General features: G+C 36.3%; 1 protein-coding gene across 2 annotated transcripts in view; it reads right to left on the reverse strand.

The window, feature by feature from the left end:
• The window catches only part of SULF2 (sulfatase 2), a 149,984-nt gene that overhangs the window by 90,541 nt on the left and 45,302 nt on the right, over positions 1 to 14,141 (reverse strand). For both annotated transcript variants that reach the window (XM_040650930.2, XM_040650938.2), the window contains one exon: positions 6,851 to 6,917. The gene's annotated coding sequence lies outside the window, so the exon portion shown is untranslated. The remainder of the gene's footprint in view (positions 1 to 6,850; positions 6,918 to 14,141) is intronic.

Genomic DNA, 14,141 nt, shown 5'->3' on the forward strand with positions numbered 1-14,141 from the left:
GAGCCTCCAGAGCTGCTGTGTGCCAGACAAACTTTCCCCAGCATTGTCTGGCTTAATTCTTTGTTTCCTTTTTGCTTACCTAATTAATATCTTTCACTCAACATCAAACAATTTGAAAAGCAAGAGCCAAACCTATTAGCCTATATGACTTAAAAATGAATATTCACCATTCTGGTTCAATTCTAATGATTGGCATGATTATAGCTCCCAGCAAAGAAGTTCCTCACACAGCCTGATAGTCTGAAAAGAGCAGCAGCAAAATTAATGGAAGCCAGGAATGGAATAATGGAAGCTTGTTAGTTACTTAGACCCCAGAGACCTTGAATTCCACAGTTCCTGGTTGGCATCGTGCATTGAATCATAGAAACATCCAGAGAGAACAAAACTGATGAAGCACACCGCATCGCAGTGTACTCGCTCTGACTACCAAGCGGTTAATTCAAACCAGCACTGAGTTTTGAGAGTATAACAGATAAGCAAAGTATCTAAAGCCAAAATAATAGAGAGCTGAATATAATAAAGCAGACACACTTGAGTGGCAGTGCAGTTGATTATCCTTGGAGCACGTAAACTCTATTAGTACACTGAACACAGAGATAACACCAGAGATGGCAGAAGAACAGCTGTCTTACACGATAGTTTTTAACTACAGGTTGAAGACTAAATAGCCAAATGTGCAGTGTATCTGTTTCTCAGAGCCCAGAAGGACACTAACTGGTTAAAAACATTTACACCAACAGGTACACAGACAGCCTCATTACATACTAACAGAGCAACTAACGTGTAGGTGGTTGCTACTGGAGAAGACGTAGCTGTATATTTGTATTGCTTTTCCAATTTTCTTCTGACCACTTGCATGCTGATCCAGACTCTGGCATGCAGCTTGGAAAAGGAAAAAAAGAAAGCTCATTTTGGCAACAGGAGGCTTTCCTGAAAGCACAGTAACTGAACTCTGACACTGCTCAGCTTCTCTGAATCAACAGAGGCCATTCAATGCAGCATCTGCACAGCAAAGCTAATCACATTCAATGTTTAAACTTTGGGGTAAAGGGTGAGATGAATTAGGAATCTGAATTCTTAGCAAGTTGAATAGGAGAGCACTGGTAGGTTTTGAAAAAAAATAAAAAAAGAAAAGAAACTTTCCAAGGATCCTTTCGACAAGCAAAATTGAGATACTTTGGACTTCTAAATCTCTGCCGGGTATACAAACACTCTTTCATTAGATGTCAAAACAAATACATCGCTGTCCTAACACCTCCAATATTTAAAGTTTACTTTGTTTTGGGAATCAGTTATTAAAACTTCTCTCTCAGTGAAGGCACTTCCTTCTCACATTTATAGCACTATAAATGAACTATTTTATAAAACAAGCAGCATTTCTAATAAGGTAAATTAACTGAGATAGGTAAATCACTGAAACTCACTGACAAGAAGGTTTGTGAATAATTAAGTAGCTGATATACAGCTGCAGTACCACGAGCCTCTTATTCAGACTGCCATATTTCTCAGCATGACACAGGCAAGACTTTGTTTCTGTAGTATAAAGAGACTCTTAATTAACTCTTCATTCTTCAGTGTACCAAGATTTATCCTTCTCTTTATGAGCTCAGATTATATTTAATACTGAGAAATGCTGATTTGTGAGGTTTTTTTGTTTTGCTTTTTTTGTGCTTGAATTCAGATTGTAGAGGGAATTTCCTTACAATTTTTTTTTTGTTTCCAATTTCTTTAAAGTAAAACACTGAACATTTTTTCAGTAGAAATAAAGTGCACTACTTCAGCCTTCAGAACAGTCATGAATATCAACACTTGAAAAATTTCCATTTTAATATATTGTTTAGTATGTTGGAGTGATCTTCACCTGCAGTTACAAAATTCAACATAATTGCCAATGTTGCACCATTGTCTTAATGACCTCAGGCTCTGAATACAATTGGTCTTTGCACACTGTCTGTCACTTTCAGTGCTTGGGTATTGACATTGCATCTCTTTTAGGTTCTTTGCAGACTCTTAATGACTATGCCAATTAATAATGCATCATTCTCTCTCCTCTAGCTAATTTTAATTGCTGTAATTTATGTCTCTAGACAATTCTTGTACTACAGATGTAATCTATACCACTGTGACTAAGTTTGAAGATCACACTCTCAAGGTCCCTAGCAAATAAACAGCACAATTTCAAGTTCATAGACATCATCTACAATTGACATCAATTACTGTTCAAGGAAACAAGTCATAACATTACAGGTAACAAATAGCTCCTTTTTATGTTCTGGAGCAGAGTGGACCTCACTGTCAGATCTTTGACAATTAATTACAGCTCAACAGACAGAGCTTTACTGAGAGACCCAGATACTTTGACAGAGATAAATCCACCCCAAATTAGCAAAGATTGAGGTTCTGCAGTTCTTCACAGATACAAGTCTCTACAGATACAGAGACAATCTCAGAAACACAGAAGTAACATCTTCTGGGTGGTATTAAATTGTGGCACAAATATTCTTAATTCCTCACCTACAAGCCCGAGACAGTGCATATAAAAAACATCAGCTTGTATTGAAACATGATAGCAACATGCCTTTGTACAACTTAAATGACGCAGGAAAACTAAATACCCAACTAATATTTATTTAGTTCTACCAACAACCCAAAACTAAGATACAGCTGTGAAGCATTTACCTGTACCAGATTACTTAGTCCATCCCTCTGACAGTATTAAGGATGCTTCACAAATCACATTCTAGCATTTCACACTGACAAGTTCTTGCCGTTCTAATTTTTTTCCAATGTCACTGCTTAATAACTTCAGTATGCCTTATCAAAATCAGAATCATCCTTGTGCCAGTTGTTTCCACTTTGTTCCAAGTATTTTCTAACCCAGCACAGCACACTTCTGTTTCCCTAATAATTCTCCTCAAGCACACTAGATTGTTCATCCCTGTCTGAAGGACACAGGATTAAGACAGCCTGCAATCTGTATTTGGTTGCACTTAACTACTCACACAGCGCTATCACAGATTACTGGAAGACTGCCTGGGTTCACTGCTGTAACACCAAGGAACTGAAGTACCAGGACTTAATTTGGCATTTGTATTATTTATATAATTACTATATTTTGTAATATGACTGCCCTCAAGCACAGCAATAACTATAACTCTTATGTAACAAATACACACCATACTGAATAATCAGATTTCTTTTCTTTATTTACTTCTCCTTTAATTAATCCCTTTTCTTCAATCACAGTATTGTTTTAATATATGGGACCACTAATCCAACAAAAATAGAATGAAAAGCAAAATTCACTGTGGCTCGCAATGCATCTATCATCATTCAACTTCCAAGTGCCTACTAATGAATTTTCAACATAGTACACATCCTTAACTAGTCTCCAGTGAACTATAACCTTACATGCTACCCTCAGAACTCATCTAAAATGCTCCATAAATTTACAGGCACAGATCCAACATGTCACATTTCTTCAACCTGCTTCCTCTCTCTCCTATCAGGACTGAGGCTCTGATTTGCTGTTAATTGTTTCTAAAAGCCAAAAAGGTGAAAGGGTGAATGAAACAGGTGAGGTAGAACAGAATTTGTGGCCCTTCAACAACTACGTCTGCTTACCTCCCTCTGGAACTTCAAAGTAAAGTCCTCAGCTGCTGACATCCCTTCTCTGTTGGCTAAAAGGCTGCTGGCAAGACTCGCCTTCATGCTTTCAAGCAGCTGCCTCATAACATTGCATAACAAGCTCTTCATGGAGCACCAACTAATTACACCACCACGTGAACCTGAAGTTCCCACCGCTCTTCTCACAGGCTGGCCTGCAGTAGTCTTCCACAGAACAGAAAAAGTAAACAAAACAGAACAAACCAACCACAAAACTCAAGCACTAACAAAAGGGACCTCCACCTCAAAAAGCGTATTTAATTGTAAATGTTTACATTAACATTTAATTATTAATGACTCCTGTTGAATGTCTGAGAAATCACAATGAGAGCTTTTCCATGGCTGATAGATCACGGTGGTCACAATTTCTTGCATGTTTAACTACCTCAGAAGTGCTGCACATTCTAAAATGCAAACACATTCAGAGATGTGCATGTGAAAACTACTCTGTAAAATGCTATAAACATGCAAAGTCATCTAGATAAATCAATCCCCCAAATTCCCAGGCTAATCACAATTATTTATTTTTATCTTGTGTTGTGCCCACCTTCCCCTGCTTTGAAAAGGTGTCCATGCTGATACATGATTTGAAATAATAATCACAGATTATTTAGATATTACATTGGTAATCATCATGAAAGAACTAAAGCAGCTAGAAATTCTGCATTCAGGTTCACTACTGTATAGCACCTATTAAAGACAGACATCAGGACAGTGAACAACTGCAGTTATCTGATGCAGTAAGCTCCATCTGTCCTGCATACCAAGTGAGGGAAAAATAAACCTTTACAACACGGTCACATACAATGTTAATGTACCTGCACAAGGGACAAAGGTAAAAGAATAATTGATTCCTCAACTTCACAAGCACAAAATGAACCATAAAAGGTGTGTGTTTAAGTACGTAAATAAATACATTAAAACCTCAGTTGTTAGTTTATGTTCATTCACAATCAGTTCAAAATTGTGACTCTTATAGACATGCTAATCTCTTCACTTTCAAACAGTTTTCACTCCTCCATCCTTTTGAGCTTCCAGGGCAACTTATCTTTCCAGCAAGTAGAAAAATCTGTGACTTTTAAGAATCATATACTGCTGTAACAGAGTCAATGAGCACACACAATTAGAATGAAATTGAATCTCAGCACGCAAGAGCAGCATATTTCTAAATGGAGTAACTCCTACTTGCAAGATTATTGGCTACAGAAAACTCAAGGATTGAAGCCAAATGTACTGCTGCTTCCAATTAAAACTCCCTGCAAAAGGGAGATGAAGCCAGATTACTAGGGCAATGGAGGAAATAATCATAATAAAGATGTCGTTCTTCAAGAAGCCCCACACAATAGCAAGGTCAGCAAAGCAGTGTCTCCTTTTAGACATTATTTAGAATTAAGCTTATAATAGGTTTCTGTCTTGTAGCTCAAATATGAACTGCTAAGCAATCTCTTCCTCCTTTCCTGCCCCATTGTACTACAAAAAGTATGAAGTGCATCAACCAAAGAAAATGCTTAACATTGCTTCATGTAAGAAAAAGTAAAAATAAGTTAAAAATCCCCTTAAATTTACGTACTTTGTTGTATTTTTTAACTTCTGAAAGATAAAGCACAGCTTTTACGATACTGCCAAAATCATGACCAATTGCAAAGAAAAAATCCTACATGCTCCAAATTCTTAATATTGGAGTAACTAAAGAAATTTGTAGTCTCTACTACTAGCAGCTGCTGGTGTTATAAATATATTTTTTTAATTAGACAGCTTTTTTTTTTTTTAAGCATTTCTCATTATCCATATTCTTAAGTACAGGGAGGCTCAAAGGCTGCGTAATTACCTTCCTGGCCTGCAATGTAACAATTCAGGCTGAACAAAACATTCACAGTAAAACCTAAATGTTTGGAGAGGTGAAGTTATCTCATCTTTCAAGGTTACCTGGTCTTAAAACTATACCTTGTCTTCCACTTCTTGCAGTGGAATTTTTTTCTTTTAATATCAAATAGAAGAACAAAGGAGTTGATCAATTTTTTATGACAATATTTTATGACAATATGACAATATTGAAAAATAAATAAATAAGAAAAAATAAAACACATGGAAACCCAACTACCAAAGCATGCACAACTGTAATCTTACTAGAATTCAGTAGAAACATTTTGTATTGAAGCACCTGAACACAAAATATCACTCTGGCAAAACAAAAGGCACATACATAATCTTCATAACTTGTCCATCAGGCATTCCACCAATTCTCACAGTGTCAGTCAAAATGGCATGAGAGTATGATCAGATTACTTGTTAAAATTATTAACCACATTAAGTTTCCGAGGATTAAACTTGCTGACAACAATTGACTATGTAAAAGTCAATATTCAGGAAGAACTAAAGGGACAACACAAGAGAAGAATGAAGCAGTATAGGACATGGAGAAAATGAGCAGCTTGTCTAAACAGAAACTTCAGAGGTAATTAGCAAAAAAAAAAAAACCAGCATACATATTTGTTTCCTTGCACCAATAAAAGGTAAACGAACTGATCTTTAAATGGGACTTGCTTTAAAGATTACAATCTGGACAAAATCTCAGTTATAGTATTAATTACAGTAACCTGTAATAAATTACAGTCATGTATCTGTAATTAATTACAGTAATTTTTAAGAGGAAAAGCTTCACTCTACTTCAGAGAACGAAGATGGGAGAAGAGAAAGTTGGACAGTATTTCAGGGACATCACACTTGTGGCACACGCTACCCGACTTCCAAGGCCATGGTTTCATATTTGATTCACAGGTCTTGAAAGTACAGATAAAAGATTCAGTATGCCATGTAGAAAGGATAGACTTACTTAAATTTAAGGCAAATGTGACATGCTAAGACAGTTACATACTAGTAGATTTTAACATCTTAGAAGAACATTGGAGCTACAAACCTGGGCATTTCAGAGAGATCAGAGGGCATTTTAGTACTGCCTGATTGAGAAGCCAAGGTATCAATGACCTACGTTCAGAGTTTTTAAAGACCGTTTTTTTACGCACAAAATGGAAACTTTGAGCTCAATTCCTCAGGCAAAGCTACTCATCAGTAACCAATCTTTAAACATATCCACAAATCTCCTCACAGAACAAACAAATTGAGTGAATATTAAGTGCCACAGAGACTAAGTAATTAACATTGTACGAGAGTGTTTTATACTCACAAGGTCAGCAACTGGTCTTCTGCGGAGAGATACAGAGGTGAGTAAGCAAGTTTTCCAGCATCAGCAGCTGTAAAATATTACCATGAACTAATCAGAAAGTGATTCACTAGGGTGAAGCATTTTGCTTGTATTTACACATAACTAGATATATCCACTCTTTTCAATGTAAATAAAAAGTTTTAAAAAACAGATTTCAGCATCTGAAGGCAAATATCTGAATTTGAGGTATCCTCCAAAGAGGCGGCACAACAGCATTGGTGTATTCCCTCATCTAAGGCACCAATTCATTCGGGCCTTGAAAAAAGCCACCCATTAATCTACCAATGGCACTTTGTACACTGCAAGAAGGGCTTCCCTGCAAACATCAACTAGCAGTGGTTAAATGCCGATATGACAGACTTTTGGGGGAAAAGCATCAGGTAAAGAACAGACACCAAAAGAAACTACACCATTTATTCAAGACTCTCCTCAAGTAATCCTATTTCTTTGCTACAGTAGTTTTAGAAAAAGCTGCTTTCAACTTTGGCCTCTCAGCAATTCTCTTCTCCTTGAAAACACTGAAGTGTTGTTCTCTCTCCACCAATGCACAGAACACGTTAGTCCTGCCACATTTTCCACACAAAAATTGCCCTGCTAGTATTAAACAGAAACTGATAGAAACTGCCTACTTTCAAGTTCTTCTACTACTAGTGCTGAGCAGGCATTATGTTTAGTTGTCATGGTACTTGGAGATGCCAGAAAGAATTCAAATCTTACTCAACTTGTTAGTAATACACTTCAAGAGACCAACAAATATCCCTCGCCAGGACAGTTGGCAATCTCTCTTTTGGGCATGTGCAGCCTCGCAGGCTGTGTGAAACACTGGCACATGCCAATAGCACATTTTCTTTAAATCAGAAAATCTGTTCCAAACACATTTTTTTAATACACCATATGACTCTTTGGTAGTAGAATAATCAGCAGACTTGTTACTAGGGTGGAGTTTTCCATCTCAACAGCAAGAGAAAAAAATACAGGGAGTTAATTGTGATGCTACTAGTTGAAGCACTGCATAAATAGACTTGAGGAAAGCAGAATTAAGCCCCATTAGAGCACTGATACTGCAAATTTATCTCCAAACACAGACACTGCAATTGTAGTAAATTCTCAGACAGCCTAATTTTCTTAAGTGCTGAAAACTCAAACACGCTGATAGGAAAGTAGAGATCTAAGGAATCAACACAAAAGCAAAACCCCACACTATTAAACACATGGTCATAGATGCAAGAGATTCCTAATTTTAATGTGTTGTGGTTTGGCTTTCCAACATAAATTAAGTCATAATAAGAGTGGGTTACTCAGACTATAAGACTTACAATTTTTTGAACAAGCATTAAGGAAAAGTTACTTTGCTTTCCTAGGGCTATTAGTTTGCACTGCAGAAGAAATACCTTAATGCTGCACAAACTATATGCTGCTTGAAGGGACAGAAGGCTTAAAAAATTGGCACTGTGTTAGAAAGCAAATGTAATACAGTTAACTACAATACAAATCCCAGCTATTCACATCTTTTAAAGCTTACATGATAAACTGAGAACTCTCTCAGTTACAAGTCATAAAGTAGAGTCAATTACTTGATTTGAGTTAGTTTGTTTTTAAAAAAGTAACTACATACAAATCTCACTTTCACTCCAGTGCCTATTACAGCAGACATGAAATGCAAGTGGAATTTTTTTTCCCCTCAATAAATAGGTGGGACTACAGTTAACGAACACAGTTATTGAACTACTTTCTACTGGAAACGATACCCTATGGTTGAATACATTATGCATTTGGTAGAGAGGGTCCAAAAAGAGTTGTGAAAGCTTTTACATTTTATGACATTGTTTAGACTTGATGATCTTAAAGGTCTTTTCCATTCGAAATAATTCTATGATTTTCAGATAAGTAGTGTTTTTATAGAAGACTACAAGTTCCCCTTTATCTTCCTAGCTAGAGCAGATCTGCTAATATCTTATAAAAATATATTGGAAACAAGCCATAGGAACCTCTTCACACTTCAGGCACTTCATGGATCCTATTTCACGGCTCATTCAAAAGGAAGATTAGAAGGACTTTTTCAATTTCATATATTAAATGGTTTAATTCACAAGGGATTCATGTCAACTTAAGTATCCAAAAATAGCACACTTCCTGTCTAAATTCCATTTTGTCATCCCAATTAAGCCATGCTGCACCTGCACAGTCACCCTCTGACATTGCTCCTCTGTGTTTTGGAGCATAAACTACAAGCAGGCAACTACTCAGCCTGGATCTTTAAGCTCAAGTCCTGTTTTCTATTAAAATAATAAACGCACAATTAACTCATCAATATGATGTCCGAGAGAAAAAACCTCAAAAAAAAATCCAAAGAAATTTGATCTTAATCAGACGAAAGAATTAGGAGACATTTTCTTTCAGTAAGTACAGAAACAAATGTTTGTCATGAATAGGCTAATAAAGAATAACAAAGGTTTCATGGGAAAAGAATTACACTGAATTTTATCGAGCTTTGAAGCTATTTATCTTACCCTTGTGATGAGTACCACATGACACTTAATAATTAAGACCTTTGATACCCAACTCATCTTCAAAACACTCTTATGACCTCAATGTTATGCTGATAGCCCTGGTGCCTTGACAAGATCACAAGATGGACCAGCATAACTAAAAACCACAATAATTAAACGTTGTGCCAGACATCTTTCCTCAACATTCAGAGGAATAAGAACCACTTCACAGCCAAATTCCAGTTTTCATTTTATTCTTGGTTTTAATATGGGTACTTAGAGACTTTTATAAGTAATATGGTAAACTGTACTCAGCTACATTCTCTCAAGTAAAAAAAAAATACATAATTGACTAGCTAATATATTCTATTTACAATTTTTGCCCAGCAATTATGTTTTTCACTATTTATACAGCTGTTACTATATTAAATCACTGCAGGAGGCAAACATAAGGTAATGCATTTGATTCATATTTTACCCTCTAATCTGAGTAAGGCAAGGAGGCCTTGTAGAATTGTAGGCCTAATTGAAGATATTAAGAAAACAAAAAGCTATTAATAGCTACAACAAAAAATGTATTCAGACTTCACATTGGAGAAATGCTCACCTACAGAATAAAAAAAGGACAAATATTATGTAGAATTTCAAAGAGTGTGAATTACAAAATCCATGGGTAAAACACCCTGAGGAATACAGTGCACAACACGTACACATCATTCAACTCCGCAGGATATACTGAAAAAAAGAATTAAGAAATGAAAAAAAAACCAAAATAAGATGGCTACTCTTGTTTTTGATGTTTTATTTCCAAGACTATCTGGTCACTCCTGCATCCAAGATATCCCTGATGGAAGCCAGTGCTGCAAATGATCCATGAAGGCTAAGCACACATCACTGGTCCTATCTACAGGAATCGTAGCTAGTGTAGGACAGGGTGGAAAAGGATAGTCTTCCCAGATTAATAGCTGCTTTGGGAAAACAAATGTAGCTACAAGAACTGCAAAAAATCTATTCTGTAGAAGTGAAGGAGTCTAAATCATTCTAGCAAACAATCAAATTTTTGTAATGATAATTCAAAATTAGATAGAAAAATGTTTTACGCAGCAAATATTTCATTAACTAAATTCCAGTTTGCATTTAAAATACAGAAGTTAAACTATTTAATTTATTGATAAGTTTGTTTGTAATAAAGCTGAGGCTTCCTGTGATTTTATTCACAAGCAAAAGTCTTTATCACAGGGTAAGTTCTGAAGACTGCAACTATTAAAATTCAAAGAGTGTTAATGTAATTAAGTTCTGTCCTAAGCCTCCTCTTACTTCATGAGTCTTTAGAGGGATACTTTCTTTTCCATCTTTGAAGACACATAAAATGTACTTTTGTATTGAAGTGAAATGATTGAAGCTTTTAGGCCATACTTCCAGAAGTTATAGAAGACACATCACAGACTGTGATCAGAGATAAGCCTGTCATACATTAAACTGATCACAACTAGTATCAATTCGTTCACTGAAGAATTTTGATAAGAAAGCTGAATAACTGCACATCTAATAACAGACTAGAAAAACTGCTGCACAAAAGTTTTATTTAAAATATTTGATTGCAAGAGAAAGTCAATGAAAGCATTTGAAGTGTACTAAGTAGCTACTCCTCCACTTTGGTTTAGCTGAAGCACAAACTACTTTCTTGCCATTTCTTTACTATCAGTGTCTCCAGGCACAGAGTAGAGGAGAGAACAGTAGGTCTATCATAATAGTCTCTCTTAGGCATCATAGCATTTAAAATCTTCTATTGCAACAGCCTGGCTAAGCCTTCAAAAAATTATTCTAAGAAAGAACTGTTGATATGGTTAACTGAAATACACACACCTCCTCATTTAAATCTGTTGTGTGCCTCTCTCAACAATCATCTGTAACCAGAAAAAAGATAGTATTCCACAACAGTCTGTCTTGACTTTGAGGCAAACCTTTGAACATCTCATTTTTCATCTCTCCGAATGTACAGAAGCTATGCAGTGTAGTACAGGCATACACTTTTGCTTAAATTTGAGATCAGTTGCTATAGAATTCCAAAGTAAATGTCACTAAAGTATCATTCACTATTAGTCAATTTTAATATTTGCAAGTACTCATTGGTGAAGGTACTTCCATTCCATTCCAGGTAATATCTGGAAATAATAGCCTTTAAGAACATCACACCACTAAAAGCAGGTCTAGCTGCATCACATTTTTGTCATTAGAACAGCCATCATCATTTTCTTTTCCATTGGCAAAGATACTATTCACATTTACACCAATGATGCAAAGACATCTTTAATTATCAATGCCACAGTTCAACAAGAGAGTATGTTTGACATTAATAAACCTCATTTACCCATACTGCATCTACCTCCCTCTACCATTACTCTTTCTCTTACCAAGGTGTTACTATGCCAGTCTAATGGTTTGACTAGGAAAGCAATTATGAAGAAAACTCGTCCAAGTCAGCCGATTAAAAATATGGATCTTGACACAAATGAGCAGGTAAGTATCCAGCAGGTGCATAAGTGGGGCACATATGTATAATATTCAGGAATAAACACCGTCTTTGAGAAAATTTCTCAGGCACTTACGTTTGTTTGTTTTTTAAAGCTAGTTTCTACTTAACATTCAGCTTCCTGTAATTTCATCGTAAATGCTATTCCCAGTTACACTTAATGAGGCAAAGAGACAATACATATTAGAGTGCTAAGATAGTTTCCTATGGTTCACAAATACTTCTTCTACAAGCAAAGTAAATCCAGAGTTTTGTCTTTTCTTCACTTAGCTAAGAAGGCTACATTTCTGACTGTGGGACCACCAACATCTGAAATATTTTAGCATTCTGCAAAGCGTGTAATAAAACCAACTTGGGATTGACATTGATATTTAGTCCAAAATCAACTCTAGACTAAATATTACAAGGAATTCAACATTAACAAGCATGAGGAAGTATTTGTTATAAAACCTTTTATTTAGATGCCCAAGATAGGATCTAGAATTCAGCACACAGGAAATCAAACAAAAGTGAGTTTCTTCAGAAAGTAATTCAGGAATTCCTATTTAGGAACAAAATTAAAATAGGGAAAAAACAATATTACAGTCTAGATATATCATTTATCTGATCCAACATTCAGTACAAGTATATTTTCTGCAAAGCAAAAGTACAGTCTGTTGTCAACACCTAGTAAGTTCTGTAGATGCTACTGTTAACTTTTAATGTTTCACTTTGTTTCCTTAGTCTCCACATCCCTAATTTTACTATATTTATTTACCCCCACAGTCACTAACAGACCATAAAGTTACTAAAGCAGTACACATCATCGTCACCTTTAAAACCACAGTTCTTTGATGATGCAAGCATCTGGATATTTGTAGCAGTTGATTTCTGACAGCCTGATAAAATGCTGAAGGAGAATACTGCTCGAAAACTCTCCTTAATTCCTATCAGCTATTGACAGAGCTACTACATATTACTGACTTTCCTGCATTGGTAGGAGCGGTGAAGCACCCATTTTATTTTGGAATGGCCCTGGAAGCCATTTTCTAAGGCTTAAGTTCACTACATGCTTCATTCTCTCATATAAGATTCCCAGAGGGCAGGTACATGCCGTATTTTCACAGAGATGATTAAAGCAGGCAAGAAGTTACCTAAAATAGTTACTGGTGAACTAAACCATGAGCCCTTCACATACCCTGATAAGCAGTTTAGGCACATGGACAGCTTCATCCAGCATAAGCCACAAGATTTTTGACTACCATTATTATAACACAAAGCCCAGATGAATTACGATCAAAAAGTTATCTAAAATGAGGAAGCTGCCTGTTTTAACCATTATGGTTAAACAAACCAGTAAAGTTAAAGAGCACAAGACACTGTCATCTTCTAAGAAAATTACTTTCTAATCCAGGGTCAGTGTGTGCTGTACTTTCTTGTACTCCACACTGCCCACCTGCCACATAAATACATTCTTATCAGCTATCTTGAGAAAAGGCATAGATCATTTTCAAGAGAAGCAGATCCAGCCTTGATCTCCGAAATCTGTGACAAGCACACCAAGAAATAGGAACTGTAGGTTAAGAGTCCACAAAGCTTGGAAAACAGTCTAACTTGTTAGAACTGCAACCACATGCAAGAAATATCACACAGGAAATTTATTGAGGTTGGAGCCCAACTGAACACTGAAACCCTATAAATTGTAATTTTTCAATCTACGTAACAGCTTCACCTGCACGGGTTGCTGTATTACTTAAGGATTATACTGCTGATTTAGTCAAGAAGCAATAGCATAACTTAAGAGCACTGGAGAGCTTCAGATGACCACGCATTAGGAATGTAAATTTTCAGAAAGAAAGTTTTGGAGCATAGATAAGAATTGTCTATTGTCTATTTTCTGTTTGCTGTTGAAAGAAAACAAACAAAAGAGGGAGCTCAGCTCTTTCCCCTCCAGTTACAAGAAGAATGCTTCACTCAGTGGTCCTCAAACACCCAGGAAACAGAGCCCAGGAGCACAATACAAAGGGCACCGTTCATTTAGAAGGCTTCTTTCCATCAGCTTGCACCAAGTCATCTTGCATGGCACTAAGTCATCTTGTACTACCCCAAAAATATTGAGGAACTTACAGGTGATTCGTCACTCAGGGAGTATGCTGAACTGGTGTAACAGATGTAACAGCAGGCAAACACTGATCTTAACTTTCTACTCCCAAATTGACAAGAGTGCACAACAGTCCCTATAAGTAGTATG

Source organism: Gallus gallus, chromosome 20 (assembly GCF_016699485.2).
Source record: "Gallus gallus isolate bGalGal1 chromosome 20, bGalGal1.mat.broiler.GRCg7b, whole genome shotgun sequence".
Taxonomy (NCBI): Eukaryota; Metazoa; Chordata; class Aves; order Galliformes; family Phasianidae; genus Gallus; species Gallus gallus.